The sequence below is a fragment of the Trachurus trachurus genome, assembly GCF_905171665.1.
Source record: "Trachurus trachurus genome assembly, chromosome: 22".
Classification (NCBI taxonomy): domain Eukaryota; kingdom Metazoa; phylum Chordata; class Actinopteri; order Carangiformes; family Carangidae; genus Trachurus; species Trachurus trachurus.
This window is the reverse complement of record NC_139907.1, coordinates 7,989,563-8,011,756: the sequence shown is the minus strand read 5'-3', so window position 1 is coordinate 8,011,756 and position 22,194 is coordinate 7,989,563. Positions and strand designations below refer to the sequence as shown.

The 22,194-nt window shown below is 41.9% G+C and overlaps 1 protein-coding gene across 2 annotated transcripts in view; it reads right to left on the bottom strand.

The window, feature by feature from the left end:
• ppp2r3a (protein phosphatase 2, regulatory subunit B'', alpha) overlaps positions 1–22,194 on the bottom strand; it is a 172,199-nt gene that overhangs the window by 42,343 nt on the left and 107,662 nt on the right. Inside the window, exon 2 of one of the 2 annotated variants that reach the window (XM_083997979.1) lies at positions 20,881–21,174. The gene's annotated coding sequence lies outside the window, so the exon portion shown is untranslated. Of the gene's footprint in view, positions 1–20,389; positions 20,641–20,880; positions 21,175–22,194 lie in introns of those variants that run through there. The other variant, XM_083997978.1, reaches the window with a different exon arrangement.

The following is a 22,194-nucleotide window of genomic DNA, read 5'->3' as shown; positions in this document are numbered from 1 at the left end:
ACAGACTATTACTGGATCATCATCAGTAAGTGACCGTGTAAAGTCAAGAACTAAAAGCCTGGAGGTGCAGTTTATTTATATACATTTATAAAAACGGTGTTGGGAGTCATATGGGACGGATGGCTGCGGTGAGGAAGATTAACAACTTGCCAGCATCAGGATGGTTGTATGATTACAGTTTGGTCATGTGAGGATTAAAGTGCTGAGCTAATGCGAGGCTTTTGTTTTGTCCGCGGGCACTTTGGTAATAGTAAGCACCAAGATGGATGACTCTGAATTTCCCAGATGTAATTAAGGGGGCTCGGACGTTTGACGTGAACGTTGAGAACAAATGAGAAACCAAGTATAATTGCAACGACTCCAATAACACATTAGCCCATAGCACAAGATGTTTTTCCAGGCTGATGTCACAAAAGTGCTTCAAAATTATAGGCGACATGGGTAAAGACGATGAGATATCAAAAGTAAACGATCTTCAGCTTCTTTTTAACAAGAGTCTGAGTGAGTTCCAGACCTGAGAAGAAGATAAGCTTTGGTTTCAAATCTGAAGCCCTGGGTTTTGATTTGTTTTGTTTTACCTTTGGGGGTAGTTTTGAAAGGAATCTGAGTTTTTCCGAGCTTTCAATCACACCCAAAGAGGTAAAAAACTCCAGCAACCTTTGCACTATACAGGAGAATTTACTGTCATTAGGCCAACACTTCAGGAAATGGCCCGAACCAGGTTCATTACACACTGGTCTAATAATAAAGTCAAGTTTGGCGAGAGTTTTGACCTCTTTAGAGACTCTTTCTTTTTCTCCATGAACCTTGGTAGTAGGTTAAAGGGATAGTGCAACATTTTAGCAAATTGTCCCATTGCCATAATCCCTATAGTCATACAGTAGCAGTAAGTTCGTTACCTTTAATTGTCGGTGCAAGCTATTTTTAGAACGGCGGAGCAGAGCTGCGAGCTGCCTCAGAGCTACGCTACATAGACTAATGGGATTTCTTGGTTTCCCTCATCAAACTCAACAAATACACAATCCATGTGCAGGTCACAACTTGTCAACGAGAGCGTTTTGGAGTTGTTGGATTGTGTATTTGATGAGGGAAACCAAGAAATCCCATTAGCCTCCATAGGGTAGCTCTGAGCAGCTCGCGGCTCTGCTTCGCCGTTCTAAAAATAGCTTGCACCAGCAATTAAAGGTAACGAACCTACTGCTATGACTATAGGGATTATGGCAATGGGCCAATTTGCCAAAATGTTGAACTATCCCTTTAAGTTGTGTCATAACTTTTACTTTGCTTACAACCACATCTCTCAGCCTTCTTCATCCAGTCAATGAAGCTACGTCTGGTCTGGTGTCCCCAAGAGATGACTCAAGCACCAGTGAGTCACCAGTGTTTGTTTTTTTTAGTCGTGCTGGCGGCATGTATTACAATATCATACTGTCCTAAATCCCAAGTCACATCCTAATATTCATATTTATCATCAATAGGTAACTATAATTCATATTTTCTTATACCACTTACTAACCTGCTGTGTTACCATTATAAATCTGCACAGGGAGCAGAGAGGTGAACCTGACACAGCAGCACGGACTGGATACCATCATCACTTCTGTGAGTTAATATGAAAAATGAGATGCTTTGCAGTATGTGGCTGTGTAAGGTAGGTCAGAGGAAGGCCAACAGCCTTGTTAGCCTTGCCTTATCTGGAGTGGTGCAACACACACACACACACACACACACACACACACACACACACACACACACACACACACTAGTGTAAGAAGTAGCTCACAGCTCTCCAACAAAACTTAAGTCAAGCCTTCGTCTGTCTCAAATCCCTAATACATTCAGTATGACGGCATGCCGTACACTGCTGGGATGTCATTAGCTCATATCTCAGAACTTCAGCGTGAGTGTGTGTACGTGCATGGTGTGTGTCAGTGTGTGTGTGTGTGTGAGTGTGTGTGTGTGTGTGAGCGTGCACGTCCCCATAAAAGTTGAGACGGCAGTAAATGCTATATGTCACGTAGGCGTGTGTATGTCTGTCTTCTTACCATTAGCTCCCAGTAAATACTATAAATGTAAATGAGAGTGTGCATATGCGTGTGTGTATTTGTGTGTGTGTGTTGCCGTATAACATGAGCAAGGCAGTACGCGCTGTGATTCCAAATTTTCCAGTTGCTGAGCTCCTGGCAGACAGGAGAGGCAGACACACAGTCATCCTGTCGGTTTACTGCCAAGCCTTCCACGTCCACGCCTCACATCTGTCTGCTGTTACACACACACACACACACACACACACACACACACACACACACACACACACACACAGTATGTATTATACGAAGCATTCGGTCACAAATACAGACACAGACACACTTACGTAGTTTGGTGCTGGAAAAGCCTACAAATCCTGCACCCACACACAACTGCACAAACTCAAGAGTGCAGTGTGTAAACTATTTGTGGATAAATGAAGTTGAAGAATTAAAACCATCATTCAACACGACATCCACTCCAAGGTCGATAATGTGATGTAATCTTCCCATCTGTAGATGTATACAGACAAAAGGCTGTCGATGAGCCACTCGTCTTGTTTCAAAAAAAAAAACCTGAGCCTGCTTAAAATAGATTTAACTGATTCCATGTAAACAATATCAAATCTGAAATTCATCATATAACTGTTATCAATATTTGTCTACTTTTATCTATTTATTTATTTATTATTGTTATTTTTCGTTCCTTTTTGCTTTATTTTTTATAGTTTTAATGTTTTACTTATTTATTGAGGGGAAGAGGGGAAGGGAAGGAGAATAGGGAGAAAAGGTTTGCTCTGTTTCTTGCTTGTAAGAATGTCTTGTTTGATTTGCTGTAACTTGCAAACAAAAACTAATAAACACATGCTTTAAAAAAAACAATATCAAATCTATATTGATAAAATAAGTTCAGGAAGGATCAGGAAGTGAAATATATAAGGCGGTATTGTAATCAGGGGGTGGGATTCAATAAGCTTGTACTTCTTTCCACTCCTTTCGAACATGAATACAGTAATATATATTGCTTTCTTTTCATGGTCCTTATATGTTTGTTACATCATTTATACAAATGTATGTATTTGTGGGTTAATGACCATCTATTTTTGTCGATATGGTAACATATTTGAATAAAGCTGAACTGAACTCTTGCATAATAGCAAATAATCATCCTTTCATCCTTTTCGTGACTTGCCATTTTGACACGAGTGGCACTTTCACGTCAACACTCTTTAGGTGTAATATCTCTCACCACAGGAAACACACACATACACACACACTCTCTCTCTCCTCCTGATCCCTCAGGATTTGGCGGCTCCAGCAGCAGTGACAGTGCGACTGTTTTGGCCTTTTGAAGTCAGGAGTCAGTAAACCTCTGGGAAACTGGCTTCGATCCTCAACCCCATCCCCACCCCTCAGCCTGCAACTAAAGAGCAGCTTTCCCGAAAAGCCTCATTATAAAGTCAAGAGAGGAGCTCCCGGTTATAATGATCTATTCAAAAAAAAAAGAAAAAAAAAAGCTTTGGGCCTTTGTGTCGAGCTGAGTCCAAAGATTGTATCATTTTTTTTTCTTTTCTTTTTTTTGGGAGGGGGCACTTGCTCATTTCTAAAGCATCAGCCTTCCCGTTTGAGTCTTTTAAAGCTTCCCATCATCTCTTTTTTTCTCTGTGACACACTGCACTGTTTGGGATTAAAACTCTGGGTTTTAGCAGAGGAGATATTCTGACTTAAAAGAGTGGAAATGAGCAAGTCCATCATACTTAAGACAGACAGAAAGGAAGGAAGGAAGAGCGACTTTGACATTTTGAAGAGAGTAAAAAAAAAAAAAAAAAAAAAGTTAAAATCACCTTCTTTCTTCCTTACAGCAACACAAATCCCTCACAGAAAAACACTAAAATCCCCACACGATGCCAGCAACACGTCCACGTGGACGACAGACCAGGCCAAAGAGAGAACAGAAAGAAGGAAAGAAAAAAGGCTGTAAAGAGTAAACATTTGTCATGTCTTTACCTCAAATGGTCGGCTCTGTTCGGGGAATTGTTTTTCTTTTTGCCCCTTCTAATTTGCAATCCATCATCATCCCTTTTTTATCATGACAAAAAGAAAGAAAAAAAGGAGGGCAAGATTTTGGATTCCTGAAGACAGACAAATACAAGCAGTTGAAGTCTTTGAAGGGCCATGCAGGCCATTACAACGTGACTTATGGGAAAACAGTCCGACCGACAGCACTTGGGGGCGTGTGATTAATACGCTGTAGGTGCATCCACAGAGGGAGAAAGGAGGGCAACAGGAAGGGCAACTCTGAGGTCCTGAGGTGTAGCTATACGTCGGCCGGCCTATATATATGTCCCCGACAGCCCCGGGGGGGTAGAGTGGCCTGCGTTCCCCTGATTCAGCCTAAATGATGGATACCTCAGATACCTTCCCTCACTGTCACAGCCTCTCTCCGTCAGTCTCGACACCGCGACTCGCCTCAGGGGGAATCTTAACACCTTTCCTCCTTTCCTCACCTCCTTTCCCCTCACATGCAGGCTTGAAAATGTGCCATTTGATCCTCAGAGAACAGAAATACAAAGAATAACTGGATTTGACTGCTGCTTTTAATGTAGATGGGCAACTATTTTAATTATAATCATGTTCACAAGTTAGGATCACAAGGTCTTACTCAAATAGTTACAAAAAATGTAGGCCTCGTTTAAATATTTTGTCCAACCAACCATCCAAAACCCATTGTATATGTATAAAGATCCAGTTTAATTACATATAATTCTGAGTACTTCAAATACTTCAAAATGAAAGAAAATGAATACAAAGAAATTGAGGGAAGAAAAAAAAGAAAAGAAAACAACCTCTCCCTATGTGCTATAGGAAAATTTGACCAGCCAATAGAGAGACAAATCTAAAGGGTGCTGAGATAATGAATAGGAAATAGGTTTGAAGTGGCAGCCACGAAGCAAACACAGGTTGAGAAACACTGCTGCATATAATAATCAGTTCCTTTCATCAACACAGATCTGGGTGGTAAACTGACTGTATCAACAGAGAACGAGGAGGCAAAAATGAGGAAGCAAGGAAACAAGGAATCAACTTAACAACAAACAAAGCACCATAAATATTCCCTGTGCGACTAAAAGGGCAGATGACGGAGGAGGAGGAGGAGTTACAGTCAATTTGTTGTGTTTTTCTTGGCTCTGATCCAAGTCTCTGAACTTCAGCTCCCACATGTTTCGATGCACATACAGTATATACAATAAGTGTGTGTGTTTTTGTGTGTGTTTGCATGCATGTGCATCCTCAGAGCAATTGTGCATGAGTGAAAACGCAGAGCTTTTATTTTAGTTTCCTGAACTTTGACCTCATGATAATACCAAGTTTTATCCATCAGTTAACGTTGTGTGATTTTCCTATGTGTGGTTTTTGTGTGAGCACAAGCAGGAACATTTTTTCCTCTGCGTCTGTTAGCGAATGTGTGTGTGTGTACTGTATGTGTGTATGTGTGCTTTGGCCCTAGGACTGTGGGAGTGCGTTTATCAACAACAACAACATAGTCCCAGCGCTCCCTGTGGACCTGAACGCTAAAAGCCACTCTGCTTCCCATGAGTGCTCGGCCCACGCAGGCAGGCTGCCCGTCACTGGACTGTGTGTTGGTTTGGTTTCTATTGTGAAACTCAATACAATGGTGCTACGAATACACCAGTAAATCACCACTTAATCACAGCGTTACCATGATGAAATTACAGCATAATTACACACATGGGCCACATCAACCTAGTCAACATGTAGTTGTGTGTTTCTGAGACGAAAGCTTTAAAACTCCTCAGTCTTTAATCAAGGCATAATCAAAAAAAGTAGAGACTAAGAAAGCCTTCGCAGCGGGTTGTATTATTATTCCAATAGTTGCTAATTATACCTTGGTGGACTACAACTTCTAAACATGACTCGGCAGTCTGCTTTAAAGAGTTCTCATGGATGTTTAAGGGACGACATGAAAAGCTTTTTCCACTCTATGTCTTCATAAAATATATTGAGTGGCAGGAATTTCATAGGGGGGAGTACAGGAAAACATCAATCATCTTTAGAAATCAAGCATACACGCCCAATTGCATCTAAGATCTACTGTAAAGTCCTTATAAAGAGACTTAACGTTGGTGTGATGTGGGAGAAGAAGATGGAGGCAGAAAAAAGCCCCTTCGTTAGCAAAGAAAATAGATCAAATTAGGTTATGTAGCCTACACATGAAATCCCTGCATTCATCAAGATAATCAGGTTTTTTAGTGACACAACAAGTCCAGGCCTCATTTTATCTTCACAAAAGGATTCCTGCGATCCAGATACTGTCTGAAGACTTTAATGCGGGGGTTAAAGAAGAAAAAGAACAAGAAAAAGAAGAACAAGAAGAGTTATTGTACTGGATCAGTTCTCAATGTGAACAGACGCCAAGAACCATAAAACGCATTGGAATCAGTATAGAGATTATTGGTTTGATCGGTGTATATCACTCACAAAACAAGTTCATGCCTCCATGAAAGATGGCAGTGCATACATTTCCTTAATCAAAAGAAAAAGATAAAATCTGTCAGTACAAAATAAAATTTGTGAGCTTGTTCGTAAAAACGAACATAATTGAAAAGTGAAAATTACTCAATTTTGAGGCATTACTAAATAAAATACACCCTGAGGCACCTTTTGTGCCGAAACGCGTGGGCTGTACAACCCACTTTCATTATGTTTTTATCTTTTCTAGCCATTTTTGACACATTTTTACACATTTGCCTTGGATTTTCCTTTTTTTGACTAAATAAAATAGGTTTAAAAAAGGATGCTATTTGTAAGTTTTCTCTGCTGCCAAAAGTGGTGATGAATGTTGTTTGTTTCAGTTCTTCATCATGGAGTTTATAATAATAGCCCTTTGAACAGTGCTATGCCTTCAGGGCAGGTTGTGAGTGAGTCAGAGCCAGGGCTAGCTGGTTAGCGTGCTTACTCCAGCGTGACAAAAGACGTGAACGAGATTGGTGTTGCCTTCCGTCGCTGCAGATTGAGTGAAAGAATGAAAGTTTTAATGCTGAACATTTCTACACTCGTATTTAGCAGCTGTTACCTGCTAACTTTAGCTTGAATTGAAGAAGAATCAACAGATGAGTGATCACATAATCTTTTTCAGTGCAAAAATGTTCACCAAGAATTCAGCTGAAGCTAACGTGAGTCATATTACAAAGTATTTTTTTTTTAGTACAACTTTGCCTTTCCGTGAAACTACTCCGCTCCCATGACTCAGCAAGCAAAGAGCTCAAAGAGGGAATTTGCAAAACTCCTCAAATGTTCAACACAGCTGCAACTCTAACACCAGGCTAAGATTAGAGTCTGTGCTACCCGACTGTCGACTGTAGAGAGTGTGACGCTGGCTGATAACAGGCAAAGGTGTGATCAGCCTGGATTTAGCTTCTGAAGCTGACATCATGTAGCTACCCTTGGCGAAGGAAAGGCAGATGATAGAAAAACAACAACAACAACATCAGAAAAAAAAGATGAACAAAGCCCAGAAAAGCTAAAGCAAAAAATGAAAGGAAGATGGAAAAAAGATGGAGGGGGGGAAAATAACGGATCGGTAGATTTAGTGTGCAGGTGATGTGGCCACAGCTGCAGCCGTACAACAAGCTGTCTTTGATTCACTCACAGTTCAAACGCATAGCAGGAGAATCACCTCACTGATGAAAGAACGCCAATGATATCAAACTACCACATCTCAGCTCTCCCAGGCATGGGGCACCAACACACACACACATAGCTACACATACAGTACACACACTCACAATCACACAATAAAATACAGAGGGCTCTCACAGCAGATATTTATACTAGCATTACAACGATATGGACGCAGGTATGTGCAGCAGCAAACACACACACACACACACACAAATCCAGTCATTCGGTTTAAATCAAAGCCAGTGCCTCTGATGTCTCTGGTGTGTGTAGCTTCCCCCCCGAGGGGCCGGTACCTGGTCAGATGAGAAGACAGAAGAAGGTGATATGGAGGGAAAAGAGAGGATGTCAGGGATGTCTGAACACATCAGAAGATAGATAGAAAGAAAGAAAAAAAAAAGAAAAGTCGTCAAAGTCAAACCTACCTGTCCTCGGTCCTCGTACGTGTTTGACGGCTGAAGCTTCTAGTAAAAAAAAAAAAAAAAAAAGAAGCAAAATATCTGGGAGGAGAGAGTTCGCTGATGTTTCCACCCAACCGTCTGGGGATTTCTGAGTAAACGTTCAAGAAGACGTCACAAAAAAATGCTAAAATCCTTCATTCCCAACAGCTGGGCTCAAGTGGACAAAACAGCTTCCTGAACGTGAAAAAAAAAAAAAAAAATCCACAAGGAAAATGGAAAGAGACAAGCTGTTATTGTCAGAAAATGTTTCATCCAAAAGAGGATTTTTAAACAAATGAAAGATCTGCAGTTCAATATATTTGTGTAAAAAAAAAAACTGTCATCTATTGAAAGAGAAGTTACAGCAGGTGGGACATTTCTTTTTTAAAGAGTCAGACAACACTTGAAGACATTCCTGCACAGTGGAGCTGAACCACGCGACCAGTCAAACCAGTCAAATCTGTGTCATTCTCAAATTGAATCGACTTAAACTGGGGAACAAATGTTTTGCGTGTGGTTGGTAAGATCTTATCTGAATTGCGGCCTTTGCTTTAACTCAGCGGCAACAGGGGAAACAACGTCTGTGATGTTGCTCCAACAGAAAAAGACAAAGAAAAAAGAAAAAAGAAGAAACAGGGAAAAAAAAAAAAAAAAAGAGCCTTGTTTCAGGATTTCTTCGGTCTGAGCTCTCAGCACGACTCGGCTCTAAACTACCAGCTGAAGTTACTCTCTCATCTGTCTGCTGTCTGTGCGTTGTTGTCTGTCTTGCAGCAGCGATCCAGCACTGTCTGTAACCATGGAAACCGAAAGGATGTAGCATTGACAGTCATAGGAAGTGATGGCATAGGGAAGACACCACACACACAAACACACACACACACACATTTTATATATATGCAGAAAATCGTCCCCACATGATCAAAGTACTGCAAACGTCACACAGCTTGTATCCTGGAGAGTCTGCTGGGATCCTGCTGCTGTGTTTTGTTGTTGTAAAAAAAAAGACTTGTTTTGCAGCTGAACACTTATTTCTTGCAGAGCTCTTACTTCACAATCACACGCCGACTTCTCAACCAGAGTTGCACAAGTTCAACGCGTTGCTCAAGGGCGACTTGACCTGTTTACTTTAAGTCCTGTTTGCTTTCTTGCTCACGCCAGACTTCCTTTAAACCAGCAGGCCTTTTTGGTTACGAGCCCACAACCACTGGCTACAGCCACCCAACATTAAAACCTCGGCTCAGGAAGTCCAGCCCACAGAAACCAACCACCGGGGCCTCACTTTGCGAATTAGCAAATCATACCACGTATACCACTTTTATATACGTTAGCTGAGGTTCAACCTAAGTTAATACCCAAATGGTTCCTCTCCCATCACATCACCTCATAAAGCAGGCGCGCTGCGGTGATGTGATATGTGCTGCATCATGCATATCACAGAAACAAAAGCTAATGCACAGCTCTGTATGATGAGTCGAGCCCACATTGTTAAAGGCCCAGTGTGGAGATAGATGGAGGATGATTTGGATTAGATGCACTTGGTTGAGCACAGAGGACACGATAATGAAGGAGACAGAAGATGAGGAGAAGACGGAAAATATAGAAGGTGACACTGAGAGAAGGACGGAGAAAATAATCTAACGGAAATTGTTTTTCCAACAACATGACAGTGAAAGCTTTAATGTCTTCTGCTCAGGGGTTATTTTGAGTATATAAACCGCTGCAGCTTCATCTATTCACCCTAGATGGATGGAGGTGGGCGAGCAAAGCGCAGGACTTGTTAATTAACACATCGTATCTCATGCTGAAGACATTTTCTGTATACACCAATGCTATTAAGTCGATACTGGAGATTATTAAGCAGTTTTTTTTCTATTCTATCTGTTTTGGCACTATCAGCATTTTGCAACTTGCCTGATCGACACTATTCGTTATGATAATGATACAGAAATGTAATCTGATCAGCATTAGGTCTATAGGAGACAGAGATGCAGCAGAGCAGAGGCAGCTCTTGAAATGAAGGATTACAACTGTTAGCTTTGCTCTCCTTTGAGAGAGCTGCACACACACACACACACACACATGCACGCACTTGCAAACACACACAGATAAGCAGGCATGTGATGTCAAATGTTTCCTAACTCTCATAAAATGGACCAAATGAGCATCTACAGGAGAGAAAAAAAAATGCAGAGCAGATCCACTTGGCTGAAGAAGGTTTTGGATCGAATTATCTCTGGTTTATGGCAAATTCAGCTGCACTGAACTCCACTGCTTTACACACAAACAGACACACACACAGACACGTACACACATGCACACGCACACACACACACACACACACACACACAGCCACTAGTGGTCAGACTGGCAGGCAGGAGGGAAGCTTGAGTGTGCTACGATCTGACCCGTTCACCATACTCAGGCTGCCAGCAACCCCACCACACACACACACACACTAGTTTTGTGCAACCACAGCTTCTTCTTCTGTACGTATACGTATATACATGTACGTCCGACGTCCGTGTGCGCCTTTACAGACATGCACATGTGTGTAAGTATCCCTGCGAGCCTGACCTTGGTTTTGCATGTGCACCACAGGCCTGTGCGTCTACTGTATGTGTGTTTGAGCGATTGTGTTACAGTGTCCTCTAAATGTGTATATATGGAGGAGGGGGGGGGAGTCAAAGACACATTATAAACAATGTAGGGACTCCCTTGGCTTGTGTTTACTAACCGAGATAAAGGCTGTCATTGCTCTCTCACCACCAGCCTACTTCCTGCTGCCGTCCAACCAGAAACAAGGAGAGATGCACTTAAGCCTTGGCACCGTCGGAGCGATCGCGATCTTATCTTGCCAATAAAGCTTCTTGAATGGATTTAGATTAAAAAAACCAAGCGAGAGGGGTTGGAAAAACGAGACAAGGGCACAACGGTGCAATGGGGTCGTCTTCCCGTCACCCCTCCTCTCTCTGAGAGACACTGCTGCTCGTCGCCCTCTTTTTCCTCTTCTTCTCCTCCCACATCACATGTTAATGTACTTAGACCTCTGTAAAACCTTCAATCTGCCCCGAGATGCTGGCTGGCATAACAAACAGGAGCAAAGCCTGAAATAGTCTCTTCCCCCCCCTCCTTATTTCCCCCTGCTGCACCGGAGGTATTTCCATGGTAAAAAAAAAAGAAGAAAAAAAAGCAAAAATTCCCAACATTGGATCAAATAATTTACCCGCATCTCTGTCTTTCTACTTCCCCCTCTCTGTGAGTTTCTCTGGATTACTGTCAGTCTCTCTGCGCCGCCTTGCTTTCATGTCTCTGCACTCCTCCCTCTCGCTCTATCTCCTTACCCCCCACTCCCCCCCTCCCCCCTCCTTCCCCACTCCAGTGTCTACCACTCCATCTGTGGTAGACACCGAGACGCATGGTCTACCCACACTGACCGTTAAAAAGCAGCCTTTTGCCTCTGTCATTTAGTCGGCCTGTCTGTTATACAGCTCAGGATGCTGCAGGGCCAAGGGGCCACCGTCTCTACTCGTGATGTCACAGGCCTGGATCCATCCCATCATGACCTTTATTTCTTTCAAAGTCCTCCCCTTCTCTTCCTATAAGACCTTTCACTTCTGTTTGTCAATGTGTGTGTGTGTGTGTGTGTGTGTGTGTGTTTTGTTTAGTTTTTTTCACTTGCACACATTTACACCTTGAAGAATAGCAAAACCACAATCCCCACACCATAAACTCAGAAATGCAATTAAATGTATTTTAATGCAGCGCAGGCTTCATCTGCTTCCACTGTGAGAGAAAGAGAGAGAGAGAGAGAGTGCAAGTGAAGAGCAGAGTAATGAAAAGAGCAGGAGTAAAAGGAGCATAAAAAAGTAGCAATAAAATATTTTTAGCCTCAGACCCATTCATGTCTCAAACCGGGGCCAGGAAGAACCACACCACTATGACTATGAATGGTACTGTTACTGAGTTTGTTCCCTCTTTCTTTCTGTCTGTCTGTCTTTCTTTCTTTCACTCTTTTTCCTCTTTCTGTCTCTCTTGGCAAGTGCCGTGCCACTGGAGGAATGCCTGCTTCAGATTCAGATGTGTGCACATGTGTGTGTGTATGTATGTGTGTGTGTGTGTATGTGCAGAATAAGGACAAAGAGCGCCAGTGTGGACAACAGAACACAATCAGCCACTCAATGGATAGCTATTAACTCATTGCACACAAACACACACACACACACAAATTCCAGAGTCCACGGACGATCCGCAGTGACATTCAGATCCAAAGCGGCCAATCGGCACGTTGTTGTGCTGCTGCTGCTGCTGCTGCTGCTGCTGCTGCTACAATGGAGCCAGTCAATGAGCAGCAGAGGACGATGTTGTGAATCAAAGTGTCCGGCTCCTCGTCTCACCGTCTCACCGATCTTCACGCTCTCTCCCCCTCTCCCTCCCTCCTCCTCTTTTCATTCTCTTCCTTCCTCTTTTTTTTTCTTCCCAGGGTGGATCCTGGGTGGTTAAAGGTGGTTGTGTAGAGGTCATCAGGCACAATCCGCCTCCCACACACCCATGTATGAATCAGCTCATTGTGGGCTGGGTTCGAAACCCTTTCCTCACGCTGGCTGGTGCTTTCGATTGTGCGACTCCTCCTTGTGCACAAGCTTTGCTCGCTTTTTTTTATTTTGACAACCACATGCAACCAAACCAGCTGCTCAAAAGGGGAATACAAGCTAACAAGGAAGGAGGTGAATCAGGGGTGACTCAGAGGACGACTAAACACTCTGTGTCATTGTTTATCACCCCAGATTATCTTTCACACTCTCAGCTCAGAGCAAAAACAAACTATAAGTGAAATATTATCTGTATCGGTTTCAGATAAACTGGAGATAAAACAGAAACAAGAGCAGACAATCATCCTCGATTCAGCTTTGACCAACTGTAGGTGTTGTGTTTGTGCACGCACACACACAGGTCTTCCTGTGCCAGCAGGTCTGCAAACACTATGCTCGTGTTTACTTTCAGTTTTATTTCCAATTAATTCTCAGTTGTAGATAACCTGGCTGAACATATTCTGTTAAATCGACCTTGCATCAGCTTCTTCTTATACAACTTCATGTTTTCTAAACATGGATTTTTGTATAGAGGATACAATTTGAAGCAGATTAACCGCCAGACACTTTCACAACTCCCTTTGAAATTATTTAAGATTCACTTCTATTAAACATCATCCGGTCTTAAACTGTCCAAACATCTTCTAAGTCAGAGGTCACTGTTCAATCAGATACAGGAGTGAGCAAATTCAAAGGAAAATCTCTTATCTCTGTTTTATTATATTGTCATTCTTCAGGAGTGTGGTTTTGTTTTTTATTTTATTTGGTTGGAGATAAGATAATGTATTATATTGGGTCTCAGGAATTGAATGAGTACCATGTAATGAGAACTGATAAACTATATAGACACAGACAAACACATTAATAATGAATGGAGAGAGCCAAGTTGTAAAAAGGGAGTTACTCTTTAACTATATATAGACTTTGAATGTTGTTCTAGTAAGAAATTAAAAACAATCGGCCTCAATCTTTCAGGCAAGTTAATTAAATGTCATGACATCCAATATAAAGGAGAAGCTGCGATAATTGCATCCGCTTCGTAGAGATCCTAACGTGACCTTCTCCTCTGTGACGGCAGCCCTCTTTATGGTTTACCACAAAACCACAACATGCAGCATCAGGTGAACTTCCTGCAGCACAACTTTGAAGTATCTCACTCTCTGTCTTTGAGTTAACTCTTGTTTTGATCTTTCTGAGTCACTCGCTCTCTTTTAAAATTCAGATAAAACATGAAAAGATACAAAAAAAACATAAAAAAAACACTATCTGTGCTTTCTAAAAACTAAACTCAGTTGAAGGCAGCACGGATGATGCCACATTGACTTTCATGTCTTTGAGTGAGATGTGGTGATGTGAAGGTTACTAGAATAAGCTCACCTAAAGGGAAATAGTCGTTTGGACTGGAGATGAGCACCTGAAGGCGAAAGGCCGTGATAATAATAATCAAGCAGAGCATGTACTGTAACCTCGGCTTATTGAGATGCAGTTCTGTGTGTGTGTGTGTCCCAAAAAACACACACTTCTCACTATCACACTCACACTTTCCCTGTCACGTCTTCATTTTTAGCAGCCGACAGTGTTACATGGAACATGAGACGACCACCCACCCACCCACACACACACTCACACACATACACCCACACATATGCTGCTGGGAAATGTGAATGACTGTGTCACTGAATCCATGAAGACGGTCAATACAATAGTGCCTTGTGCTGCGGACGGTGATGAGTAACTTGCAGCTTTTGTGTGTGTGCATATACATGTGAGTATATGGGTGTGTGTGTATGTGTGTGTGCATCTGTGTGTCTATGTGTGTGTGATTACCTGGCAAAGGGCAGGCAAGCACATGTGGCTGCAGCAGAGAGCTACATAAATCACACTCTGAATCAATTAGAAAGCATAAATGTGAGAAGTCCTAGAGCGGTCAGTGGCCTGCTGCTACCCAGCTTAATACACAACACACCCATACACTATCACACAACACAGACACACACACACGGATAGACACAGACACACAAGTAACAGTGTGGGTGTGATGCAAGTCATAATTACACAGACAGGTAGAAGCCACACTGCAAAAACTCAAAATCTTACCAAGAATATTTGTCTTATTTCTAGTCAAAATGTCATTTCTACTTAAAATAAGACTTGTCACATTAAAAAGTAGCTTGTTTTTATACACTTTTTACTTCTTTCAAGCATATTTTCTACTTATTTTGAGTGAAATTTTGTTTGAAAAAAGTGAAAATGGTCTAAAAACATGTTAATTTTTAGGCGATGAGTCTTATTTTAAGTGGAAAGAGATTAGTTTTGACTAGAAATGAGACATTTTGACAAGAAATAAGACAAATATTCTTGGAAAGATTTTGAGTGTAAAAATTAAACTTAGATCTTCTGCGACTTCTCTAAATCCCATACACTATCACACAACACAAACACACACATGGACAAGACACAGACACAGACACACACATAGGGCGTGGGTGTGATGATGCAAGTCATAATTACACAGACAGGTAGAAAACCAAAAATGAAACTTTTGGATCTTCTGCGACTTCTCTAAATGTTCATCTTTCTCCCTCTACAGTACGTCACACACACACACACACAACTCTTATTTACACAGTAGCTGTCTCACAGACAATTAAACACATAATCAGGGAGTTTTCCTCACTGAATCATAGAAGTGTGTGTCTGCCCATTTTACTTCAAACACACTTTCCACCTCTCTTACATAACTGTTTTGTCGACTGAACTCCGTGTATCCTCTTACATGTCTGTGCTGGTGTTGCATTCACTGACTCATTACCTCTGATTCCGCTGAATTTCTGTCACTGGTTTTTTCCTTTCTTTTTCTTTCTCTTTCCCTTTTTTTTAAACCTCCTGCATGATGATGAGGCTGCTAACTGTTCACTGCCAGACAATTTTGATAATGGCGAGAGGATAAACAGAGGTTAACCAGAGATATGCCTTTTGAATTGTTGTCAACGGAGGCTGCTGAATTTTTAACGACCGACAGAGAGAACGCGCCATGCTGTGCTCATAATACAGTCTGTGATTTCTTTTTTTTTTTATTTCCTGTCAACTAACAAGCTGTTAAACGTTTTGAACAACCGAAACGCACAAAAAAAAAACATTGTTAAATGCTTCTCCAACAGTTTTAGCACGGCACTTCCACAACATCAAGAAACTTGACAGATTTAGAAACAGAGCCCTCCAAGGTTGTTTACCGTCTGATAAACTGTCATGTTCACAACAGAGGCTTTCAAGCCCAGACTCAGTTAACTCCTGATGACATAATCAAGGTCGTTTTCTCCGGCTTTTGAGAGCTCCCAGCACAACACAAAGAGTTCATGCTCACAATGAATGAGCTGAGCATCACACTGTAGCCTAAGTTAGAGTGTTGGGAGTCCCCTTTTAGGTTTAATGGACTAACAATTAAGTAATAAAGTTCACACTGGTCCCTACACCTCTGTGTGTGTGAGTGTGTGCACGCACTCAGAATTAACACTTAGCAGAGTGCGTGTTTAATTTGCTCAATAACCTCCAACTGAATTGAATTAAGAAGCTGCTCCGAGGAGATTAATCAAGGCGGGCCAATTTTCTTTTTTACAGCTTAAAATCACAAATTTGAATTTTCTTCAAAGAGCTTCGCAGCTTTTTACGACAGCTGACACCCTCTCTGTGCCAAAGACTTGGAAAAAAACAGATGACTCCAAAAAAGCAAACTCAAAACAGGAAGAAAGAAAAACAAACCTGTGGGAACAAGGAGCAAACCCTCTCTCATGGCATCTAAATAAATAAACTTTAAATATAAATAAACAGATAGATATCAGGCCCACGTAACTGCCTGATGTTTCTGATCCAGTATCACAGAGTAGAAGAAGTTTATTTCCTTATCATGGAGCATCTAAATCTAAAAATAATGTGTTATTTGTTGCGTTTGCTTTGGCAACAGGAGCTGTTGTATTAAATGCCAAAAGTGGATATGAATAGATCTGACATGAACAGAAATGAAACAGGACGTTGTGAGTCTGCGATTCGTGACTCATCAGACCGAACAAACCTACATCATCTGCCGGCACTAAACCACCGCAACCGCAGCGCAGCCGACACATCAGGACACTCCCCAATCCATCCCCAATGGGATATTGTTGTCAGGCACCTACTGTCCTTCCACACCTATGTGAGACATGGATAAAAAACCCAGATTAATTTCGCACATGCACGCACACACCCATACACACACACACACACACAAGTTGCAAAGCTTGGGAACAACAAGCACCTGTGAAAAGACGCACATCCATGAGGGGAGGAACGGCAAGAAGCTCACATGAACGCAGCTCTAAAAGCAGAGACTCAGACTCTGTCCGCCCACAAACCCTCCACGTGAGCTGGGAAGCAACAGGATCATCAGTCGACTGCTATAACAGAACTAAATAGATTGCGTCGCTAAATGTGTGTTCCTGTTTAATGTGTATGGGTGGGTGATGTAATGTATGTATTTATGTATCTTGAGGTTGTGTGTGGCGTACGGGGGTGAAAACAAGTTTCCTTGCAAAGGACAAATAAAGCTGAATCTGAATCTGAATCTTATCTAGAAGTTAAAGGGATAGTTCAACATTTTGGCAAATTGGCCCATTGCCATAATCCCTATAGTCATAACAGTAGGTTCGTTACATTAAATTGTCAGTGCAAGCTTCTTTTAGAACGGTGGAGCAGAGCCGCGAGCTGCTCAGAGCTATGCTATGGAGACTAATGGGATTTCTTGGTTTCCCTCATCAAACTCATCAAATACACAATCCAACAACTCCAAAACACTCTCGTGGACAAGTTGTGACCTGCACATTCACCACGCTATGAGATAATAACAGAACGTTACGAGACAGGGTTGTTTTAGTGGCAAATGCAGAGATTGCTAGCTGAAAAACTAGCTCTGAGCAGCTCGCGGCTCTGCTCCGCCGTTCTAAAAATAGCTTGCACCGACAACTACAGGTAACAAACCTACTTCTTAAACTATAGGGATTATATGGGCCAATTTGCCAAACTATCCCTTTAAAGCACATTAAAACAGCCTCCTCGGCAACGTTGTGGATAAAAAGGGAGGCCGACTCGAAGAGACAGCGAGTCCAAAAGAAGAGCGATGGTGTAATAATTTTCTTTTTTTTAAAAAACAGGAGGACAAAGGCTGCAGTTATTAAAATGTTCCGTCATTTCAGTCGGTTTTAAACTGATCTCAGTGGTCCTTTTAAAAATGGATGGTAACGGGAGGAGACACCATCTTTTGATGCACTGTCATCGTTTCTGCATTAAGAACGACAGCTCTGGCTCAGATAAGACGATTAGTGCTGATATCTCTAGATAGAGGAGGAAAACCACGGCCTCTCCCTCTCTCTCTGTCTTCCTCTCTCTGTCTCCTCTAAAGTGTGAATTCACTAATTTCCCCCCTGTGGGTTAAGACTCTTGGATAAATTTACACTAGCAGTGGACGGAGTGGTCCATCCGCCTGCAAGCTAATTCAACATCATGTTTCACACCAGGAAAACAAGTGTCCAGCATCTGCGTCCATCCACGAGCACAAGCAAAACAAACGCACACATACACATAGCCATGCTGCCACATGAGCTTCTAACCATCTGTCTTTTATTATTATCAGACCTGAGAGGTGGCAGCTAATGACTCTTTCCAATAACAGTCAAACAAGTTGATGATTTATCTGTCCGTGTGGAAAATGGTGCAACTGATGATTACTTTCGAGATTCGAGAAGTGTTCAAAATGTCAGGGAGAAGAGAAAAAAAGCATCAAATCCTCCTTTAAATGAACCTAAAACCATGAATGTTTGGCTTTGTTGCTTCACAATGACTTAAGTTAAAGTGACTCATGGCTTTAACTAATCAGATCCATGCAGTGACGGATACAGATGTTAAATTAAGGGGAAAAAAAGAGGAGTTACTGAATTGGTGCTCAGAGTCTGCAGACACACCGAGTTAAAGCCAAAACAGCTCATCATTTAGTTTAGCTCAACAGCAACAAAAACATTCTTTGGCTTTAGATCAAAATTATCAATTGATTAAAATGACAGACATTCCTTCTCTACTGCGTCACATGTGTAAGAATTAACAGCTTTTTTTGTCTTATTTGATATGATATTTTGGTTTATGGCACTTTGATAGGGACAAATACATTTTATCACACAATGACATAATTAACCAAGTGAATTAAAACAGTAAAAAGCAGAAAAGCTGCAGTTTTGTTTTGTTTTTTACTTAAACCAGTTGCTGATCGTTACAATTATTGGCGGGTCATTTCCTGCCAATAAAGTCGTCTGTTAACCGACTATTAGCTTCGGTTCAAAGTTAGTCATTGATTGGTTACAGTGGTGGTGGTGTCCGTAGGCGAGTGTTTTTGTGTGTAAAGAAGATCTGTGGTTGTGCATGCACACACACTAACACACACACACACAAAAACTTCCACATTCCCCACAATTCATGCAGCACGGTCTTTGTGGCCTTCCAAGAGTCAGTGTCTTCTTCAGCCAGGCTCAAGTTACAGCGGGCAAAATCCTCTAGCTCCCTCTCACACACAAACGCGCACACACATTTTGAAGCATCCATCATCTCACAGACACACATCCACTGCACAGGCCAGCTAGAGCTAGCAACAACAAGAGAGAAGAGAGCATTGGTTTGTTGCTCTGCTGATGTTGCATCCTGCCTGACTCAGTCCTGTCCGTCACTCTCCACGGTCAGTAAGAGCAGGAAAAGACCGGACGGACGGACGGTCACCTGAAACACTCAATCTGTTAAAGTCCAGTTCAGTCTGAGCTGCCAAAGCAAAACAACCACGACCACAAGCAGCATCTATATTACAACGTTCAGAGACCGTTTGTGCAGGGAAGAGGAAGAAGAAGTTGGTGTAACTCTGAAATAAAGTAGATTTCAATTCATCTGAACGGCATCAAATCATAGCACTGAGGTCACTATGGGTCATTACGAAAAAACAACACATGAAGCTGACGGGAGATGTTGCTCAAAGGGCGTGTGTGTGTGTGTGTGTATGTGTTGGTGTGTGTATGTGTGTGTGCTACATCTATTCTAGGAGAATTCCAGAGGGGAGACCCTGTGACTGACCCCCACCCCACAGGATCTGACAGGATATCACCAACCCAACACACACACACACACATACACGCACACATAGGCTAAATGCACATAGGCTACACACAGAAACAAATGCATAATGGGAGTGTCGAAGGATACACACGCACACCTATACACACAGCGGTGACACACTAGCAGCAACACACCTTAGTGTTTTCTTTCTTTCTCTCGTCTGCTTCTGTTGTTTTTAACTGATTCTATACATTTATACAAACTCTGATTTAATGCTACATACTTTATCTGATCGAAAGCATTTATTACAAGTGTAGAAGGTCAAATATGAGGCTCCCAGAGTGACAAAAGTGAACTAAACAAATACAAAATCACAACAAAACACAAGATTTTCTGTGCCTGCTATCCAATCACAATGCACTATACACTTATTGAGTCTGTATTGTTGTCCAAAGCTAAAGTGGACAAACTGAGTGTCCACTGCGCTGACAAAATGAAGTCATAGCTACAGTACCTGAAACAGCTTTTCCTTCCTTTCCTTTCCTTCCTTCCTCCTCAGTGAGAAATAAGATTTCACATGAGTCGCTTTATTTTTTGCAGTGGGCAGGCTGCTGCTCCCCTCCTTCAGTCATCTGCTACAATCCGTGCGTCCAATCTCCAAAACTTCCCTTTGACACAAGGAAGGGTCCCCCTCCCTACCCCCCACCTCCCCTACCTCTCTCTTCTTTAATGTGAATGAGGTGGCGCGCGCACATGCAAAAAAAAATAAAACGCACGCGACCCAATAGGAGCTATACGCGCGCGGGGGAAAACAGAAATACTTGACCAAAGCCAACAACACAACACAACACGCCCTTTGGTTATCAAAGAAAGAAACCTGCAGCTCCTCGGCGCCGGGCAGCGATGGTCACAGCGGGTTACCGAGCGGCGGTCGGTCGGTCGGTCGGTAAACACACGCTAAAGTTTCCAAACAGAAACAAGAGGAAAGACTCCACCATCTCTTACCTTTCTCTCTATATATATCTTCTCTTCTTCTCTCTCTCCCTCCTTCAGCCGCTTCCAAACTCTGTCACGACGAGGCTCGCTCGCCGCCGCAGAGTCAGACTGCGAAATCAAATAGCCGCTTTTTTTTTTTCTCCTTTCCTCTCGGTAACCGGTGAAGAGCCGGAGAGAGTAGCTACGGACGTTTCCTCCAACATGCAGCGACTCCGTGTGTGTGAGTGTGAGAGTGTGTGTGTATGTGTGTATGGAGGGGGTGGTGGGTATATGTGTGTGAGTGAGTGTGTGTATGTGTGACAGCTCATGGAGAGAATGAGCAGCGAGAGAGAGGAGAACCGGGGAACTTAGGGGGAGTTCCCGTTAACAGAGCGGCGGGGAGGGGCGGGGGCTCCGCGAGACTGACAGGTCGGCTATAGTGGCTCATTAGTGGCACAGGTGAAGAAAAACAAATAGGCTATGACATTGATCCTATAAAGCATAACTGTGATAAATACTTGTAGGTTATTTATTTCCCTTTTTACTGAGGTAATATCTATAGCCTAATTTTCTATATGATGAAATGCCGATTCCTATTTCTGAATATTATAGGTGAACCTACCTTTAACTTTGTAGGCTAAATGTTATTGTTATATTTTTTTATGACAAATTAAAGCACTAATTGACATTTATGTTGATTATAGACGATTATGTTGATAATTTTCTCAATCAGTTCGTTTGTTTTGTTTTATTCAATCAGACCAACTGTCCAAGACTCACATATGAAATAGAAAATAAATATAGGCTAACAAGTAAGTATCTATATAGCCTAATTCACATTTGAGATGATGAAACTGTTGAATTCTGGGGTGTTTTTGCTTTAAAGATTTGATTCAATTGATAACGCTGAATAACTCATTGATTTTTTTATTTTTGTCAGAACTGGTGCTAAGTGCTAAGCTGTTTCAATCTTGGTGTATAGGCCTATGATGATACAACGTGAAAGCTCAATCTGACAGGTAGGCTATAAAACGATATTTCCCATGAAATAAGTTCCTTTTTATAAAATGCATTAGTTTTCAAAACTTATCCTGATAAATAACACACCACAGTAAATTACACTCTAAACTGAGAAAAACAAAATGTCATTCACTCGTTGAGAAATATGACACTAATTAGGCATTTGGCTGTACAACCTGCCAGTCTTATTTATTTATTTGGAATAAAATAAACATGTGGCTTTATGCTGCAGTACAGTAGCTACACTGGAACAATGACAGGTGTAGGTTACGTCAGGACGTACGACTGGTTCTCACAGTTGGGTCCCAGGATGTCAGGGGGTCA